This window comes from Pleurodeles waltl, chromosome 1_1 (genome assembly GCF_031143425.1).
Source record: "Pleurodeles waltl isolate 20211129_DDA chromosome 1_1, aPleWal1.hap1.20221129, whole genome shotgun sequence".
In the NCBI taxonomy this organism is placed as follows: Eukaryota; Metazoa; Chordata; class Amphibia; order Caudata; family Salamandridae; genus Pleurodeles; species Pleurodeles waltl.
Genome location: NC_090436.1, coordinates 904,089,621 through 904,111,093, shown reverse-complemented (window position 1 = coordinate 904,111,093; position 21,473 = coordinate 904,089,621).

Here is a 21,473-nt window from a genome sequence, read left to right as displayed (position 1 = left end):
ATTTAGTTATGTATTCACTGTTGAATTGCATTGTATTGTGGCATTCGAGTACTGCTTACTACCTCAGTGTGGGACACCGAAGCTCTCGCCAACACTCCTAGCAAACTACACTGTGTAGAGTGTGTGGTTGGAAGGATGTAGTTTTGAGCTTATGTGGAAGGTGTTTTAATGTTGTGCTTGATGACCACCAAGTTGTGGCTATCGTGTTATAGGATGCAGCACCTGACACTATGATGGCTAAAGGTGTGTGAGTGATGTACCATACACTGCATACCATGTAGGTAAGTCACCCCTCTGGCAGGCCTTTCAGCCCTAAGGGAGGGTGCACTATATTTTATCTGAGGGCATAACTGCATGAGCAATATGCCCCCACTGTGTCCTTGCTAAACCTGGGACATAGTGAGTAAACAGAGCAGCCATTTTAAATGCATGTGCTGGACACTGGTCAACACGTGTTTCACAGCTACATGATGGCTTCTCTGAACCCTGTGTTGTTTGGTATCAAACAACTCAAAATGATAAATCCAAACTGGTACCAGTATTGGATGTTTCATAAAATGTACCTGGAGGTCACCTTAGAGGTGCCCCCTGCAAAAGCTAACTACCCTAGCATGGTTGCAGGCCGCCCCCAACCAGTCTGCCACCTCTAGCCACAAGTCTAAACCCCTGGGGTGAGAGCTCCTGCTCTCTGGGATTCAGAACAATATCCTTCCTGGGTGGAGGTGCTAACACCCCCTCCCTCAGTAATGTGCACTACCCTGGTGGTGAGTGTTAGAAATGGGGTATCTGGTTGGCTATGGTATGCACCCAAGCCAAGCAGAACCCACCCACTCTAGTCAGGGAGTTAGACACTGAAGATAATCCCTGCTCACCCCCTTGGTAGCTTGGCAAGAGCAGTCAGGCCTATCCCACAGGCAATGTGTAAAGCGTTTGTACAACCCACACAACTATCCCCACCACAAAGGAAACACAACACAAAGTTATATAAAAATAAACTATATAGTACACAACATCATTAGACCAAACACAACATGTCAGTAATACCATGCAGTTGTCAGAATGTTACACAGTACTGTTACTCTGCAGAAACCAGCTGTAGTAACATATGCTACACAGGTTACTCATTATTCTGCAACATAAGCAGTAGTCAGAGAAAACATTACTGCAATAATGCACATCACAAGATCCACATAAATGCCCATACTAGGAACATCAGGAAACACATGGCAAGTCATAAAAACAGATTAGCATAACATGCTCATAGCAGGAACATTAGCAAACACATGGCAAGTCATGAGCAGAAAACATATCGGCATAAATGCTCATAACATGAACATTAGTGGGCCATCAGATAATATATGGTGCATCAGCGTACCTGGCAAATTATCCAAAATCATGTCCTCCTAATGTCCTTTAACAGGGACTCCCTTTTTAGTTAGGGCAAAGGGGGCCCCCAGCACTCTTCAGTGCCAAAACAGTGGCTACCTCGGGATTGGGGAGAGGGAGGGGGCGGCATGTACCCCCTCTGTTCTTATGGAGGGGCCCCTCCTGGGGCCCACACCCGAACTGGGGCACCCACTGTCCCTATGGGCCCCCCAGGACCACAACCAGCCCTCCCGAAGGGAGCAGTGGAACAAAAAAAAAAAGGTGTCGGCAGCAGTGCGGGGGCCTCCGATGAGGCTTCCACCCCTCCCGTGACTTCCTCCCCACCCGTCCTGCACAAGCCTGAAGAGGGTCGAGGTTTCCCGCCCACCCGCAAGCCTTACAGCAGGAATGGCGGCCTGTCAGATCAGGGGGCCTTCAATGAGACTTCTACCCCGCTGTGGCAACTGCACCCGTACCTGAAGTGGTGCACAAACCTTCTACAGCCATTACGGACTGCAGCAGTGAAGACTCAAAAGTGGATGCCTGCCTGTGCCCCGGGGGTGCTTCTTGATGGCCTCTTGCGCCCCGGGGGCACTCCCGCCTTCCTCTTTCTCGTGCCGTGGGGGCACACTGTACAGCGCGCTTTCAACGCACTCGTTGGTCTCAAAACACTCGAGTCACAGCAGTGATTCCTCCACTCCAACAAGCGCTTCCCAAAGCGCTGTTGTGATGCTCTCACGAAGCGGGATGGACCTCAAAAGGAAAACACTTCTCCAGGTGCTATGTTTAGAGCAAGAAAGCACTTCTCAAGGCGCTATGTAAATGAAGCGCTCCTCAAGTGCTTCAAACAGAAAACTGCTGGGGTCAGGGACCACGGCACCCAACCCCTGGGGTCACCAAAGTGGAGTACAGAGCAGCAGGACCCAGCAACAGGCAGGCACAAAGGGGTACCACACAGTGGCAGTTCCTCCAAGTGACCAAGGAGGTCACAGATCAGTACAGCCAGCATCAGTCCAAGGCAATTCCTAGTGAGTCCCTCCAGCAGCATTCTGTGTCCAGTTACAAGCATGATACAAGCAAGATAAAAGTGTCACTCTTTCATTGGGAAAACCCCCTGTACTTATACTCAGTTTTGCACAGTGTTAACAAGGAGGGGGAGAGGAGGTTCCGACCAGTTACAACTGGTTATAGGAGTGTCCCATCTCTCCCCCAGCACAGGCTCCAGACATCAGTTGGGGGTAAATGAGCCCTTTGTGTGAGGCTAGGGCAGAGACTTTACAAATGCAAGTGTGCCCCTCCTCCCCTTCTCTCAGCCCAGGAAGACCATTCAAAATGTAGATGCACTTCTGTGTTACCTTCACCCTCCCTGTGTACAGGCTGTCTGAAAAGTATGCACAAAGCCCAACTGTTACTCTGCCCCAGACGTGCATTGGAATCAAGCTGCAAAACACCAGAGTCATAAGCATAGACAAATGCTCACTTTCTAGAAGTGGCATTTCTACAACGGTAATAAAAATCCACCTACGCCAGTAAGCAGTATATCTCACTAACATTACATACAACCATACCAAAACATGCCTACGCTAACCCTCATAAATCAGACCATACTCCCTAGTCATAAGGCAGGGCATTTTCAATGCAATCCTGTGATCAAGGCAGTTCTCACAGCAGTGAGAAACCAAATAGGCTGTTTGTCACTACCAGGATAGGCCACACAACCAGGCACATGTCCTGCCTTCTAAATATCATAGGGCTAGCTAGGGCCTACCTTAGAGGTTACTTACATGCAGTAAAAGAGGAGTTCTGGCCCAGGCAAGTACATTTAGATGCCAGGTCCCTGTTATGGAAACTGCACATACAGACTCTGCGCTAGCAGGCGTGAGACAGGTTGGAGAAGCTACTTCTGTGGGTGGCACAAGTATTGCTGCAGGCCCACTAGTAGCATTTAATTTACAGGCCCTGGGTATAGGGATACCACTGTACAAGGGACTTACAGGTAAATTAAATATGCCAATTAGGTGTAAGCCAATCATACCAACTTTAGAAGGGAGAGCACCTGCACTTTAGTACTGATCAGCAGTGATGAGTCCTAGTGCCAACAGCAAGCGGTCAGGAAAAGTATGAGGAAGGAGGCAAAAAAGTCTGGGGATGAACCCACAAAAAGTGCCAGGTCCAACAGTGAGCTTCAAAGGCCTTACCACTCTTAAACTGGACCCCCAGGCCTGTTGCTGGCAGCATATGGCCTCCCCTTTGTAAAGGAGTAAAGGCATCTTGGATGGATGGAAAATAGCCAATCAGGGACAGGGAAGTGACCCTTCGCACAGGAAGTGGTCACTGTAGTGGATGTAGCCACCCAAATGTAGGTGTCCCATTGTACACTACCAGGTTGTCTGATTGGACACTACCAGGTTCCCTCTAAAAAAGCCCACTAAATTCAGTATTTAGTGAGCATTCCTAGACCAGACCATTTGATTAGACGGACAAAAGACGACCAGCACCAAGAACATCCAAGGCATGAAATCTGTGGACCTGCTGCACAAAGAAAAGGCACCAAACCTTGCCTGCTGTACCCATGGCCCAACAATCACCACGGAGGAGCTGCTGGACAACTGGAAAAACTCTAAAAAAAAAAACAGATGACCTCCAGGCTTAAAAAAATCACCCAAGTACTCCCTCTAGAGTGGAGGTACCACTCTGCAACAAGAAGAAAACAGCGAACCACTGAGGGCCACTTCACCGACCAGCCACTAACTCCTGAACCAAAGTTTGCAGCTGGACCCAATAATACACTGACAATTATGAGGATAAACCCTGCATGTGTGCCAAGCTTATAGGCACTGCGCTCTCCAGTGGTCGAACCGCACCAATACCCTGAGTATTGGTCAGCTGACGTCAGACACCAGGAAAACCAGCCTGCGTGGGGTTGAAAAAGGACCAGGAGGACGTCCCAGTCAAGAGACCTCAGGGACACCCTGGACCTCACACCACAGTGCTCCCATTATTCTGCAAACGACCCTTGAATCAACTGACCTCTAGCTCCAAAGGGCATCATTGGGCACAACCCCTGGCTCACTGATTTTCTCTGCACCCAGCGCCCTGTGCCCTGCAATGGAGAACCTGCTGTACCCTAAGGGTCCCTCACCCCTGCAGGGGCCCTGCACCAGCTCCAGAGTCCTTTCACAGCTGCTCCCACCGGAACCAGGAGCCACCCGACCTTCTCCAGCTGGCACAGTGTGCCCACTGACGACCTCAACCAACCTGCAAAAGAAGAACTTGGTAAAGCAACTGTGTGATTTCATATGTATTTTTAAAGGTGGCTTTCCATTGAAATCTATGGTGCATAGTTACGCAATAAAAATATTATTTTTATTAAACAACTTCAAACATCTACATCTCAAAAAGTACTTAACCAATTTTGATAATCTTGGTCTTGAAAATGACATAAAAACCTGAAGTATTTTTAAAAATTGGTCTCAAGGTATTCCTTTGAGTGTGTGAGTGGCAAGATTGATACTGTGAGTACAACAAATGCTTTGCACTTCTCCAAGATTGGCCTAACTGCTCAACTAAGCTTTCCTAAAAATTAGAGCACTGGGCGATCTAGTTTTTATCCCTGTAAACCAACATGTGGTTGCTTTGACCCCCTGCATAGAGTGCCTAGCTTTGCACACTACATAGAGGGCTAGCCTCCTACACAACATCAATGATATTAAGCAAGGAATCAATTTACTGTGGCACATTCTAAATACAAACAAGGACAAATGTATTTTGTCCAAACCACTGTTTGCATTCAAATGCAATCAAAACTTGAGGGATCAGCTGATCTATGCCAGACCAATTTCACATTCCCAACTTTTTCAGAGATCAGTCACTGGAGAATCTCCTGTAATGGGCAGCTATCAGTATGGCCAGTGCCATGCATGTGATAGTGTGATGGTTTCATATATTGTTACTTATGGTAAGACACTGGTTAGACTAGATCAATTGCTGAACTGTAGAACCACCAATGTTATATATATGATTTTGTGCCTATGCAATGTAGGTTATGAGGGCGAGACAGGAAGTGAATTCAGATTCAGAGAGCATACATCTGCAATCTGGATCAAGAGACTACTAGCACCGTTGGTGGATCACTTCAGTGAGTGTGGCCACACAGAAAAAGATTTCAAGTGGACTATTTTGGAGAAAATATACAGCTTCAAGGACAGGGATAATTATGCTATTTTTTCTTGACACAGTGAAAAAAGACCTAAACCATAGAACACCTTGAGAAAATGCTTCTTGAAATTGTCTTTGCTGCATGTCTTTTGTGGCCAAGACAGTTGTGTGAGCTATGTATTTTTGGAACAGCCACCCATAATGTAACAGTGAGGGCTGGTTTTCACCTAATTGTGTGGGATGCTAGTCCACAGCTCAGTCATTCTTCTTTTTTCCATCTTAACTGTGGTCCCTGGTCTCACTGTCCCCGTGTGTATTTTTGGGACATTGCACTTTCCTTTTACCCCTGTGTTATTTGTCAGCATCTCTGGTTGTCTTTGTCCTAATAGGTATTTGAAGTTGGTTATTAGCTGGTAATGCCCTTGATCAAGTAACTACACATTAGAAATGGTCTTCATCCAAGATGGTCCCCATGTAGTTAACACACAGTAAAGCAGGGGCTTACACTAAGTCCGATTAGCGTCAACATTTAGGGGGTCTGGCGGTGCTCCCACGAGCATTCTGACCGCGGCGGTTCAGCCGCGGTCAGAAGCGGAAAGTCGGCGCTCCCCCGCCGACTTTCCGCTGCTCGGGGGAATCCTCCATGGCGGCGGAGCGCGCTCCGCCGCCATGGGGATTCTGACACCCCCTACCGCCATCCTGTTCATGGCGGGAAACCCGCCATGAACAGGATGGCGGTAGGGGGTGCCGCGGGGCCCCTGGGGGCCCCGCAAAGTATTTCAGTGTCTGCTCTGCAGACACTGAAATACGCTACGGGTGCAACTGCACCCGTCGCACCCCTGCAACTACGCCGGCTCAATTCTGAGCTGGCGTCCTCGTTGCAGGGGCATTTCCTCTGGGCCGGCGGGCGCTCTTTTGGAGAGCGCCCGCCGGCCCAGAGGAAATGTTTGAATGGCCGCCGCGGTGCAGTCATTTGGCGGCGGTACCTTGGCGGACGGCCTCCGCCGTCCGCCAAGGTCAGAATCAGGGCCTTAATGCCTGGTCAGACCAGGCATTAATAAGAGGCCCACACACCACCACTCAAGGAAAACACACAGAAGGAGTGTTTGAAACCTCTAGGAGAACATGGAAGTGGTACTGCTCCAGCTTGGCACACATCGCAGAGTCACCGAATACAGCAGGTCGCTCAAGCGCAGAAGACGGGAGAGGATCTTCAGACAGCGCACAACCATCCTTGGCCTCAGGGAACAAGATGTGATCAGGATGTACCAAATGAACCGGGAATCACAAAGAGGTGTTTGAACAAACGTAAAAAAGAAACAATTGTTTTGTGCAATAGGTGCTGAAATAACTTGCGTGTGTTAATGGATAATACAAGCTTGAAAGACATACACATTCCACCAGCGACTTTGGTTAGTGTATGGCTTATTTATTTGCTGTATCTTAGCAAGACTGCCTAACACGTCTGTGGCAGTATCTTGAGCCCCACTGACAGATGCCTGTGGGTGGGGCAAGGTGGAAAGAACTGCCAAAGAGGGCAAGAGAAGGAAATGGAAAGGAGGAAATCTGTGCCAGGTAAGAGATCAGACTGCACCACAAAGAAAAACATAAATCATGAGTCATTTAATGTAGTCACTTGTAGCAGGGTCGGTTTTAGGGCAGTGCAACCACTGCGGCTGCACTGGGCACTGACTTGGTCAGAGGGCGCTGACCTCTTCAGGGGAGCGCTGTGTTTAGCAATAACTTCTGATTTAAAAACACCTGAGGCAGAGCTCCTAGTGTGTCCATCTTTCAGACAGCACTAAAAATGTCAAGATAACAACTGTGTTTAATGTTCCAGCTAGAGCGCAAGAGATCAGTGGTTTGTTTAGTGGCAGTTTGGACTCTTCAAAAAGTAGCGCAGAGGTTAAATATGCTTGCTGCAAAGAACGTGTACCGTGCAGATCACAGATCCTTATTTTATGTGGCTAGCTGAGTAGATTGCTGCTTTTGTCACAGAGACCCCTTTGTTACTGCAGTTCATAAAAGCCAACCCCAATACAGAACATGGATTGCTGCTTTTGTCACAGAGATCCCTTTGTTACCGCAGTTCATAAGGGACAACCCTAATACAAAACAGTAACCTTTAAGAAAAAACTGCATAAAATAGGTTTGGAGTTATGTCCCCCCCCGTCTTTTATTATCTCTTTATAATGTTTCTAAAAAGGGTTTGTTTGGATAGATATACATTCTTATTAATAAAGGCAGCCTTTGCCAATGTTTCAAAGCAAATGAAATGCCTGTGAGAGAGGGGCTATGGATAGATGAGGGGCCCTTTTGCCCAGTGGTAGTGAAAGAATCAGAGGAGGAAGTAATGGGAGGCGGGGGCTTGGGTGAAAGTTACTGTTTTAGCCAGGCTCCACCTGGCTAAAACAGGGCCCGACTTAGGGCCAGATTTAAGAAAAGTGGTGCTCCACCACTAGTTAGGGAACTAGCACCAACATTTTTGACTCTAGTTCAGAGCTTTGCAGGATTAGTGTAAAAAATGTTGACGCTTATCCTGCAAATCCCATTGTGGCCCATTATAAGTATTGGGTGTGCCTCCTTTTAACACCTGCTCTGAGCAGGTGTTAAAAGTGCTGAAAAAAATGACACAAAGAAATCTCCTAGATTTATTTGCACAATTTTTTCAGTCCCCTTGATGGGGGAACCCCCCCTTTGCATACATTATGCATAGAACATGCACGATGTAGAGCAAAGTTTTACAAAGTGGCACAATGCATGCATTGTGCTACTTTGTAAATCTGGTGCAGCGTTTTTGGCCATCTAATGCCACATTAGCGTGATACAAATGAGGCCAATTTGTTGTTAGATGGCGCAAGGGGCTCTCAAATTTGACCCTTACAATATAACCCCAAGCCCAGCAACAACACCTCATGAAAGAGAGTGCATGGGACTAGGCAGCAGTTTCACTGATGCTTCTTAAGGCCTGCAGAGTCCCACTAACTCACAACTTTAAAGCTCATCACGTTGCCCACTGCTTGTTTGCCAACGCTTGTGCATGACACCCAGATGTTTCTCGAATTAGAGAAATGACCTAGATACCCTCACCCAAGCATTTTATATATCTCAGTAGGCTCCACACTAGTGGTCATAAAACCTGCATCTGGTCCCGGTGGCTCTGAGCCAAGTGATTCCTTAATCTCTATCCATTGTCTCACAAGCATCAATGGGTCCAGAAAAGTGAATTTCATTAACAGAATCTTTGTTGAAACCCCATTGCGGTACCATCCTCCGAATGTCTTGTAGAATTCTCTAAAATTATTTAGTTATGTATTCACTGTTGAATTGCATTGTATTGTGGCATTCGAGTACTGCTTACTACCTCAGTGTGGGACACCGAAGCTCTCGCCAACACTCCTAGCAAACTACACTGTGTAGAGTGTGTGGTTGGAAGGATGTAGTTTTGAGCTTATGTGGAAGGTGTTTTAATGTTGTGCTTGATGACCACCAAGTTGTGGCTATCGTGTTATAGGATGCAGCACCTGACACTATGATGGCTAAAGGTGTGTGAGTGATGTACCATACACTGCATACCATGTAGGTAAGTCACCCCTCTGGCAGGCCTTTCAGCCCTAAGGGAGGGTGCACTATATTTTATCTGAGGGCATAACTGCATGAGCAATATGCCCCCACTGTGTCCTTGCTAAACCTGGGACATAGTGAGTAAACAGAGCAGCCATTTTAAATGCATGTGCTGGACACTGGTCAACACGTGTTTCACAGCTACATGATGGCTTCTCTGAACCCTGTGTTGTTTGGTATCAAACAACTCAAAATGATAAATCCAAACTGGTACCAGTATTGGATGTTTCATAAAATGTACCTGGAGGTCACCTTAGAGGTGCCCCCTGCAAAAGCTAACTACCCTAGCATGGTTGCAGGCCGCCCCCAACCAGTCTGCCACCTCTAGCCACAAGTCTAAACCCCTGGGGTGAGAGCTCCTGCTCTCTGGGATTCAGAACAATATCCTTCCTGGGTGGAGGTGCTAACACCCCCTCCCTCAGTAATGTGCACTACCCTGGTGGTGAGTGTTAGAAATGGGGTATCTGGTTGGCTATGGTATGCACCCAAGCCAAGCAGAACCCACCCACTCTAGTCAGGGAGTTAGACACTGAAGATAATCCCTGCTCACCCCCTTGGTAGCTTGGCAAGAGCAGTCAGGCCTATCCCACAGGCAATGTGTAAAGCGTTTGTACAACCCACACAACTATCCCCACCACAAAGGAAACACAACACAAAGTTATATAAAAATAAACTATATAGTACACAACATCATTAGACCAAACACAACATGTCAGTAATACCATGCAGTTGTCAGAATGTTACACAGTACTGTTACTCTGCAGAAACCAGCTGTAGTAACATATGCTACACAGGTTACTCATTATTCTGCAACATAAGCAGTAGTCAGAGAAAACATTACTGCAATAATGCACATCACAAGATCCACATAAATGCCCATACTAGGAACATCAGGAAACACATGGCAAGTCATAAAAACAGATTAGCATAACATGCTCATAGCAGGAACATTAGCAAACACATGGCAAGTCATGAGCAGAAAACATATCGGCATAAATGCTCATAACATGAACATTAGTGGGCCATCAGATAATATATGGTGCATCAGCGTACCTGGCAAATGATCCAAAATCATGTCCTCCTAATGTCCTTTAACAGGGACTCCCTTTTTAGTTAGGGCAAAGGGGGCCCCCAGCACTCTTCAGTGCCAAAACAGTGGCTACCTCGGGATTGGGGAGAGGGAGGGGGCGGCATGTACCCCCTCTGTTCTTATGGAGGGGCCCCTCCTGGGGCCCACACCCGAACTGGGGCACCCACTGTCCCTATGGGCCCCCCAGGACCACAACCAGCCCTCCCGAAGGGAGCAGTGGAACAAAAAAAAAAAGGTGTCGGCAGCAGTGCGGGGGCCTCCGATGAGGCTTCCACCCCTCCCGTGACTTCCTCCCCACCCGTCCTGCACAAGCCTGAAGAGGGTCGAGGTTTCCCGCCCACCCGCAAGCCTTACAGCAGGAATGGCGGCCTGTCAGATCAGGGGGCCTTCAATGAGACTTCTACCCCGCTGTGGCAACTGCACCCGTGCCTGAAGTGGTGCACAAACCTTCTACAGCCATTACGGACTGCAGCAGTGAAGACTCAAAAGTGGATGCCTGCCTGTGCCCCGGGGGTGCTTCTTGATGGCCTCTTGCGCCCCGGGGGCACTCCCGCCTTCCTCTTTCTCGTGCCGTGGGGGCACACTGTACAGCGCGCTTTCAACGCACTCGTTGGTCTCAAAACACCCGAGTCACAGCAGTGATTCCTCCACTCCAACAAGCGCTTCCCAAAGCGCTGTGGTGATGCTCTCACGAAGCGGGATGGACCTCAAAAGGAAAACACTTCTCCAGGTGCTATGTTTAGAGCAAAAAAGCACTTCTCAAGGCGCTATGTAAATGAAGCTCTCCTCAAGTGCTTCAAACAGAAAACTGCTGGGGTCAGGGACCACGGCACCCAACCCCTGGGGTCACCAAAGTGGAGTACAGAGCAGCAGGACCCAGCAACAGGCAGGCACAAAGGGGTACCACACAGTGGCAGTTCCTCCAAGTGACCAAGGAGGTCACAGATCAGTACAGCCAGCATCAGTCCAAGGCAATTCCTAGTGAGTCCCTCCAGCAGCATTCTGTGTCCAGTTACAAGCATGATACAAGCAAGATAAAAGTGTCACTCTTTCTTGGGAAAACCCCCTGTACTTATACTCAGTTTTGCACAGTGTTAACAAGGAGGGGGAGAGGAGGTTCCGACCAGTTACAACTGGTTATAGGAGTGTCCCATCTCTCCCCCAGCACAGGCTCCAGACATCAGTTGGGGGTAAATGAGCCCTTTGTGTGAGGCTAGGGCAGAGACTTTACAAATGCAAGTGTGCCCCTCCTCCCCTTCTCTCAGCCCAGGAAGACCATTCAAAATGTAGATGCACTTCTGTGTTACCTTCACCCTCCCTGTGTACAGGCTGTCTGAAAAGTATGCACAAAGCCCAACTGTTACTCTGCCCCAGACGTGCATTGGAATCAAGCTGCAAAACACCAGAGTCATAAGCATAGACAAATGCTCACTTTCTAGAAGTGGCATTTCTACAACGGTAATAAAAATCCACCTACGCCAGTAAGCAGTATATCTCACTAACATTACATACAACCATACCAAAACATGCCTACGCTAACTCTCATAAATCAGACCATACTCCCTAGTCATAAGGCAGGGCATTTTCAATGCAATCCTGTGATCAAGGCAGTTCTCACAGCAGTGAGAAACCAAATAGGCTGTTTGTCACTACCAGGATAGGCCACACAACCAGGCACATGTTCTGCCTTCTAAATATCATAGGGCTAGCTAGGGCCTACCTTAGAGGTTACTTACATGCAGTAAAAGAGGAGTTCTGGCCCAGGCAAGTACATTTAGATGCCAGGTCCCTGTGGTAGAAACTGCACATACAGACTCTGCGCTAGAAGGCGTGAGACAGGTTGGAGAAGCTACTTCTGTGGGTGGCACAAGTATTGCTGCAGGCCCACTAGTAGCATTTAATTTACAGGCCCTGGGTATAGGGATACCACTGTACAAGGGACTTACAGGTAAATTAAATATGCCAATTAGGTGTAAGCCAATCATACCAACTTTAGAAGGGAGAGCACCTGCACTTTAGTACTGATCAGCAGTGATGAGTCCTAGTGCCAACAGCAAGCGGTCAGGAAAAGTATGAGGAAGGAGGCAAAAAAGTCTGGGGATGAACCCACAAAAAGTGCCAGGTCCAACAGTGAGCTTCAAAGGCCTTACCACTCTTAAACTGGACCCCCAGGCCTGTTGCTGGCAGCATATGGCCTCCCCTTTGTAAAGGAGTAAAGGCATCTTGGATGGATGGAAAATAGCCAATCAGGGACAGGGAAGTGACCCTTCCCACAGGAAGTGGTCACTGTAGTGGATGTAGCCACCCAAATGTAGGTGTCCCATTGTACACTACCAGGTTGTCTGATTGGACACTACCAGGTTCCCTCTAAAAAAGCCCACTAAATTCAGTATTTAGTGAGCATTCCTAGACCAGACCATTTGATTAGACGGACAAAAGACGACCAGCACCAAGAACATCCAAGGCATGAAATCTGTGGACCTGCTGCACAAAGAAAAGGCACCAAACCTTGCCTGCTGTACCCATGGCCCAACAATCACCACGGAGGAGCTGCTGGACAACTGGAAAAACTCTAAAAAAACAAACAGATGACCTCCAGGCTTCAAAAAATCACCCAAGTACTCCCTCTAGAGTGGAGGTACCACTCTGCAACAAGAAGAAAACAGCGAACCACTGAGGGCCACTTCACCGACCAGCCACTAACTCCTGAACCAAAGTTTGCAGCTGGACCCAATAATACACTGACAATTATGAGGATAAACCCTGCATGTGTGCCAAGCTTATAGGCACTGCGCTCTCCAGTGGTCGAACCGCACCAATACCCTGAGTATTGGTCAGCTGACGTCAGACACCAGGAAAACCAGCCTGCGTGGGGTTGAAAAAGGACCAGGAGGACGTCCCAGTCAAGAGACCTCAGGGACACCCTGGACCTCACACCACAGTGCTCCCATTATTCTGCAAACGACCCTTGAATCAACTGACCTCTAGCTCCAAAGGGCATCATTGGGCACAACCCCTGGCTCACTGATTTTCTCTGCACCCAGCGCCCTGTGCCCTGCAATGGAGAACCTGCTGTACCCTAAGGGTCCCTCACCCCTGCAGGGGCCCTGCACCAGCTCCAGAGTCCTTTCACAGCCAGGAGCCACCCGACCTTCTCCAGCTGGCACAGTGTGCCCACTGACGACCTCAACCAACCTGCAAAAGAAGAACTTGGTAAAGCAACTGTGTGATTTCATATGTATTTTTAAAGGTGGCTTTCCATTGAATTCTATGGTGCATAGTTACGCAATAAAAATATTATTTTTATTAAACAACTTCAAACATCTACATCTCAAAAAGTACTTAACCAATTTTGATAATCTTGGTCTTGAAAATGACATAAAAACCTGAAGTATTTTTAAAAATTGGTCTCAAGGTATTCCTTTGAGTGTGTGAGTGGCAAGATTGATACTGTGAGTACAACAAATGCTTTGCACTTCTCCAAGATTGGCCTAACTGCTCAACTAAGCTTTCCTAAAAATTAGAGCACTGGGCGATCTAGTTTTTATCCCTGTAAACCAACATGTGGTTGCTTTGACCCCCTGCATAGAGTGCCTAGCTTTGCACACTACATAGAGGGCTAGCCTCCTACACAACATCAATGATATTAAGCAAGGAATCAATTTACTGTGGCACATTCTAAATACAAACAAGGACAAATGTATTTTGTCCAAACCACTGTTTGCATTCAAATGCAATCAAAACTTGAGGGATCAGCTGATCTATGCCAGACCAATTTCACATTCCCAACTTTTTCAGAGATCAGTCACTGGAGAATCTCCTGTAATGGGCAGCTATCAGTATGGCCAGTGCCATGCATGTGATAGTGTGATGGTTTCATATATTGTTACTTATGGTAAGACACTGGTTAGACTAGATCAATTGCTGAACTGTAGAACCACCAATGTTATATATATGATTTTGTGCCTATGCAATGTAGGTTATGAGGGCGAGACAGGAAGTGAATTCAGATTCAGAGAGCAGACATCTGCAATCTGGATCAAGAGACCACTAGCACCGTTGGTGGATCACTTCAGTGAGTGTGGCCACACAGAAAAAGATTTCAAGTGGACTATTTTGGAGAAAATATACAGCTTCAAGGACAGGGATAATTATGCTATTTTTTCTTGACACAGTGAAAAAAGACCTAAACCATAGAACACCTTGAGAAAATGCTTCTTGAAATTGTCTTTGCTGCATGTCTTTTGTGGCCAAGACAGTTGTGTGAGCTATGTATTTTTGGAACAGCCACCCATAATGTAACAGTGAGGGCTGGTTTTTACCTAATTTTGTGGGATGCTAGTCCACAGCTCAGTCATTCTTCTTTTTTCCATCTTAACTGTGGTCCCTGGTCTCACTGTCCCCGTGTGTATTTTTGGGACATTGCACTTTCCTTTTACCCCTGTGTTATTTGTCAGCATCTCTGGTTGTCTTTGTCCTAATAGGTATTTGAAGTTGGTTATTAGCTGGTAAGGCCCTTGATCAAGTAACTACACCTTAGAAATGGTCTTCATCCAAGATGGTCCCCATGTAGTTAACACACAGTAAAGCAGGGGCCTTCAAACTGAGGGGCACACTCCCTAAGGGGGCCTCAAGTGATCCTGGGGGGGGGTGGTGCCAGGCTTTGGCCAAAAGAAGCATTACACAGATAACAGTGTTTTGTTTTGAACAGAAACATGTTATTTCATTTTTAAAAAGGTAACAGTACTTAACTGCTATGCTAAAATACGTCTTTCCCGAAACGTGGTCCCAGCTTAATGCATCGACCACTGCTTTTAATGCAGGCCTCAGCTTTCCATCGCAGCACATCAGAAGAACCACCACTGTGTGAGTTTCGAGCACTCCATCACTAAAGTCTATGACGCACACCCCTGACTCTGATGCAGCACTTGCTTCATCACTGTAAGATCAATGCATCGCAGCTTGACTTCCAATGCATCACCAACTCGTCGACCCTGGGTATCATTTTCTTCATCAACACTGCACCGCAGTAATGAATGGATGTTTCTTGCTGTGATCAATGCATCACCTTCCCAGCGGCAGTAATGAACCGACGCATCACCGCCCCTGCCTAGAAGTAAAGAACCAACGCATCACATCCCCTGCAACAGCAAGGAACCAATATTTCACTAGCTCTTTTGATGCATCATCTCCCCTGCGGCCCGGATCGTCTTTGTTTTTGACTCATCTCAGGTACTTTGCCTCAGTCAAGCACTTCATTGATTTAAAACAACTACAATTGCATTTAATCTTTTAAACGTGATATCTTTGCTTGTGCTTGTTGGAATTTTGTCATTTTGGTCTTGTTTTACGTAGATAAATCTCGGCTATGTTTCTAAACTAGTGTGGAGCACTTTTGTGGTGCTTTGACTGTGTTATTGTGTGTGTGAACAAATACTTTACACATTGCCTATGAGATAAGTCTAACTACCTGAGCCAAGCTACTAAGGAGGTGAGCAGAGGTCATCCTAGTTGTGTGAATCCCTTCCCCTGACTTGAGTGAGGGTCCCTACTTGGACAGGGTGAAAACCGCTTCCAACTAGAGACCCCATTTATAAAACCATTCACTATGATCAAATGTTTTTTGTTAACATCTAATGCAATAGCAGCGAATTCATGATTTAACATAGATGTTTTATTAATCATTTTTGGGGGATTATCAGAAACAAAGTGATCCTGGACAAAGCAAACATGTTCTAAACCAATTATGTTAGGCAGGATGTTATCAATTTGGAAACCTAGAATCTTGACAAAGATTTTATAATTTACATTGACAAGGGACATATGAGGGACATTTAAAAAAAACTTTAAATGTTTATTATCCTTAGAGATTAAACAGATAATTGCTTCATAATATGTGCTATATGCTGACTTGAAATTATCAGTGATATACTTTAGGAAGTTAGGGATATAACAGGTTAGAAAAATGAGAGCAAAATTCAATAGTAAAACCAACACAAAGAAAACCTATATATACCTCTTTCTCTCGTTGTTAATAGTATGCTAACATTTACTTTATGTTTGTGTTTTGGTACACCAATTTGTCTTTTTAAGATAAATGGGAACTGATATTTGGTTTCTGCACACTTCATATAGTAAGGGAAAAATTAGGAATTATTCATTTTTTCAACGTATTCTTTCATTAATGTTTTCTCCTTAGCATTCTTTAAAGTACTCCATGATATGACCTGGTAGCCATCTGAAACTCCACAGGTAAATAAACTGCATTTTGAAAGTTCATTGGCCAGCTTGAGACCTAAGATACTCAGAACTGCCAATAAAAACCTGATATAAGAGCCAGGGGAACCTCTGATGAGAAGGATGGACTCATATAAGGAGATACATATCTTGTAAGTCTTTGGCCATCAGCAACACCCCTTGTGAAAACAAAGATAAAAACTATTAAAGAATGTTCATTTGAAGAGAACCATACTGACTAAAATACTGAAACGTTTCAGGCTGACGTCAACCTGTAGTCACTTGTGGATGCGAGCACAATTAATACAGATGAATAAGCCCTAAATAACATGTGTCCAGGAAACATGATTCATATCTTTGTTACAAACAAGATTAAAATTATAGCTCTGAAAATCCTGATGCTTGGAATTAGTCTTGAGGTCTCCATTTCAAGACTAGACCGAGTCTAGAAGCATGACTTTAAACCATGACATACCATGTCCTGATGATGGCCAGCACACAGATGAGTAATGGAGACTCTTCATGCACCTGTAGAAAACTAAAGAGGATGCAAACCTAGGGGGAAGCCTGGCCAGAACTGCTGCTGATGTTTGTCAAGTTATGCAGTGGAGGGAAGCTTCAAAGGACCTTGCAGTAGCCTATAGGAAGTCATCATGATTACATTAAACTGCTTATATTTTTGATTCTGAAATGACTCTTTGAACTCTCATTAGGCTTTTCACTGTCTCTGCACACTTGGCCAAGTTTCTGGTTCCTAAAGGTCCATGCAGTAATTCACTTTACAACGAATATTCACCATACACTGCAAGTATTCAGAGACCATTTAGAACGGGAGTATACTGGTCCAACCAACCCAGATCGAGAGCCTATAGCAAACTATTTGGCAGGCCTACAGATCCCACGTGTGGGGGTGTTTGCAGTGCAGGAATTAGACGCGGTTCTCACATCGGAAGAGATTAAAAAGGCAAAACTCGGAAAATGCCTGGGAATGACAGCTTCATAGCCGAAATCTATCAGACATTTAAAACAGAGGTAATATACTGATTACTTGAGGTGTACGTGGAGGCGCTGGACAAGAAAATACTCCAGACATCCAATGCGGGAGGGAGGCATAGCAATGGCTTTGAAGCCTGGTGCTGAGGTGTCTGACCCGTCAACATATCCTCCACTCACGATGATTAACATTGACATTAAAGTCCTTTGTAAAGCGATTTTACTGGGACTGGGTCCAGTGCTAGCCAGGCTGGTCCACCCGACCAGTGTGGGTTCATCCCAGGATGGAATACTACTATGAACATCAGATGACTGATGCATATCATTTATGAAGTGGAGGATGGATGGGAAGAACTAGCCTTGGTTTCTATCGATTTTGCCAAGGTCTTTGATACAGTGGATTGGCGGTACCTAATGGCGGTCCTTGAAGGAATGGGGTTTGGACGGCTGTCCGGAGCCAGGGTGCAGTTTCTCTACACAAAAACCCACAGCCAGGGTCAGACTTGGACGACTATACTCTGCTCCACTGGAGCTGAGTAGGGGAACTTGGCAGGGATGCACACTTTTGCCCCATTCTTCTATCTTATGTCTTCGAGACAGTCATTGCCACTGCTACTGGAGCACCTCTGCAACTTTGGAGTACTTACAGGGTTGCTCATGAACCCAAAAAATTCCCTGATATTCGCTTTGGGCCTGCTGGCAACACAGGATGTCAGTGCGCTGTCACTCTTGCCACTGCAGTGAGAAACTGACCAATTCTGCTATCTGGGGATAACGGTGGCAGACACAGAGAAGAAAAGGAAACAATATACCATTGAGTGTGTAATGGGTGGCCTTACTAAGTCAATGCAATTCTGGAATACACTCCCGCTGTCACTCATGTGATGAGTAGTAGTGATAGAGATGGTGTTCCTGCCATGCTGCTCATATACTCTACAACATTATTTGGACACGCTGCAGAGAGCTGTGTTCAGGAGACTCCACTCCCTACTAACGATGATAGTATGGGCAGGCATAATGCTATCTGTATTCAACCACCTTCTTCATCTTGACCACTGACTCCATTTTGTGCTTAGCTTAGCTGCACACACCGTCACATTGGTGGTGCAGCTGTTTTTCAGTGCACAGCTTGTGCAACTTGTTTTCACGCTTTCTGATTGAGAATGGGCACATACTGTGGGGGAGTATCAGTGATAAAATGTAACAGGCTGAGAATGTTTATGGTAAGGCAGGGAACAGCTCGGTCTTGCAAAAACACTGTGAGAGTTGGCCAGTCTCTTGCATGTTTCTTTTCAACACTGACCTGGTGCGGCCAGCATTTGAACAACAACTTACTGTATGTGAGGGGGAGTTTCTAGAATTCTTCTCTCTAGTTTGTTTAAAGGATATAAGGAAAGGAATCTTGGCAGCTGGAAGTAGAAAGAATTCATTCTGAAGAGGGGCGCCTTGCTCAGAATCCCATTGTGGGTAATTCTGTCTCTTTCCGGTCATCCGGGTTCCACGACTTGAAGCTGGTAGACAGAGATGATGTCGAGGCCAAGCCCCATGGTGATGCATTTTTAATTCTTAATTTCAGCTTTGCATGTGCATGCGCAAATATGTAGTCTTTGTGTGTGTGTGTATATATATATATATATATATATATATATATATATATATATATATGTATAAAATAACCATTGTTGAGTTCTATGATCATTATTATATCACTGCTGTGATTATTTTCAGAATTGCACTGATGTTACTGCCTTTGAAATAAAAGCCCACGTTATTTTCTCTGTGCATGAAACTTGAGAAGTGCCTTAATACATTTATTACTCAGACTAAGAGTGCTGCATTCTTGGCATTCCTTTCCTTTCATCTCCTCTTAGTCTGAGGTAGAGCAGAACAGCGAGAGGCAGGCGTGGAATAGTCCTTGAGATCCCTCAGCTGCCCATGGAGGAACGTGGCTTAGCACTGCCATATAGGGAGATGTACTATCTTGCATCTCAACTGCAGCATTCAGTACACTGGTTGTCTGATGGGAGAAATATTTTGATCGCAGCCGTGTCCCCTAGCACTGAACTGCTGCAGTTGCTGCATAGTGGTGGAAGGGATGACACTGCTGTGCCACATACCATCAAACACAAAGCTTCACTGTGGGAGGGTGTGGTGTGGGTGGTACCGGGACAGGCCCCATTTGCACGAGTGTAACTTCTGGGAGCTTCAGCCATTCCGGACACTAGCAGCCATGGTCAGTGTGGGTACTTGGCAGGTGGTAGGGGCTGTGAGACAGTGTGTGACCTCTGCCCCAATAAGATGTTCTTCTTGTTTGAGGCAGCCCAAGAGACCTTTGATGTAAGTTAGGGACGATTGCTTGTCTACACCAGCATAGTAGACATAGGGGGTCATTACAACCCTGGCAGTCAGTGTTAAAGCGGCGGTAAGACCGCCAACAGTAAAAAATTTGGAATCACGACGTGGCGGACACCGCCAACAAAGACAGACACTTTAACACTCCGACCGCCACGGCGGTACAAACAAACCGCGCGGCGGTCACCGCCCACAGACAGGCGGGAGACAATGTACCGCCCACACTATTATGACAGGCCAACCCGCCACCTTTTCCGGGGTGGATTCACCGCGGATAAAAACACAGCGGAAACAGGAATCCCGAAGGAAAAAAACTCACCTCTACACACTCCACGAGGAACGAGGACGCCATGGAACCAGAGCTTCACATTTTCCCAGCCTTCATCTTCTTGCTCCTATACCAGGAGCACGAACGCCGGCGGTGAAGACAACGGTGAGTACTGCACCTACGACACAGGGGAGGGGGGAGGGAAATAACAGGGACACACCCACGCAACACCCCCACCCACACCCTCACCCACTACAACACACACAGTAATGTGTATCAATACATCACAGTTACACTCCCCAAACCCCCCGGAAGAATGCAAAGACAATAGAAAATGAGTGTAACCATTGTAATGTATTAAAAGCAAGTAGGCAGAAATAGATATATACACCATGTACATAATATATACCAAGCATAATAGTCCAGGTAGTTTTCTAAGAAAGTCCGTGGAACACCAGGACCACACGGTATGGGCGAGGCCCACACAAGATCCCCGACCATGACAGAGAGAACACTGCAGGGGAATCAGACAGCAACTAAACAAGCACCTCAGGGGGAGGGAAAGGGGGGCACCTCAGCCGCTTGAGTGCACGACGACAAATCCACTAGGGGGCCCATGCCCACTGTTCAACCATGGGGAGTGCAAAGCCACAGTCTCTCAAGTCTCTACAGTGGGTGGGCTGCCCACTGTTCAATCCTGGGGAGTGCAAAGCCACAGTCTCTTAAGTCTATACAGTGGGTGGGCTGCCCACTGTTCAATCCTGGCATGGTGCCCAGAGTGCTTCATCCTGCTAAGGACAGAGGGAGTGGATGTATCTCTCCACTGGTTCTGGAGGGGGCATGGTGTCCAGAGTGCTTCATCCTGCTAAGGACAGAGTGAGTGGATGTATCTCTCCACTGGTTCTGGAGGGGGCATGGTGCCCAGAGCGCTTCATCCTGCTAAGGACAGAGGGAGTGGATGTATCTCTCCACTGGTTCTGGAGGGGGCATGGTGCCCAGAGTGCATCATTCACCCCCGTGACGGACTCAGTTGCGTCAGTGCCCTTCCGCTCATGGGCCAGCTGTGCTTGAGACGGCGGTGCCCTGTTCAGCGGTGCTTGAGATGGCGGTGCCCTGTGCAGCGATGCCTGAGACGGCGGTGCCCTGTGCAGCAGTGCTTGAGATGGTGGTACCCTGTTCAGCGGTGCTTGAGATGGTGGTGCCCTGTGCAGCGGTGCTTGAGATGACGGTGCCCTGTTCAGTGGTGCTTGAGATGGCGGTCTCCATTGCAGGGTCTCAGCTGCTGGCTGTCCTTCATGGCCCAACTGGACTTTTGCTTGCGGTCCTTCATGGCCCAATGGGGCTTTTGCTGGCAGTCCTTCATGGCCCAACGGGGCTTTTGCTTGC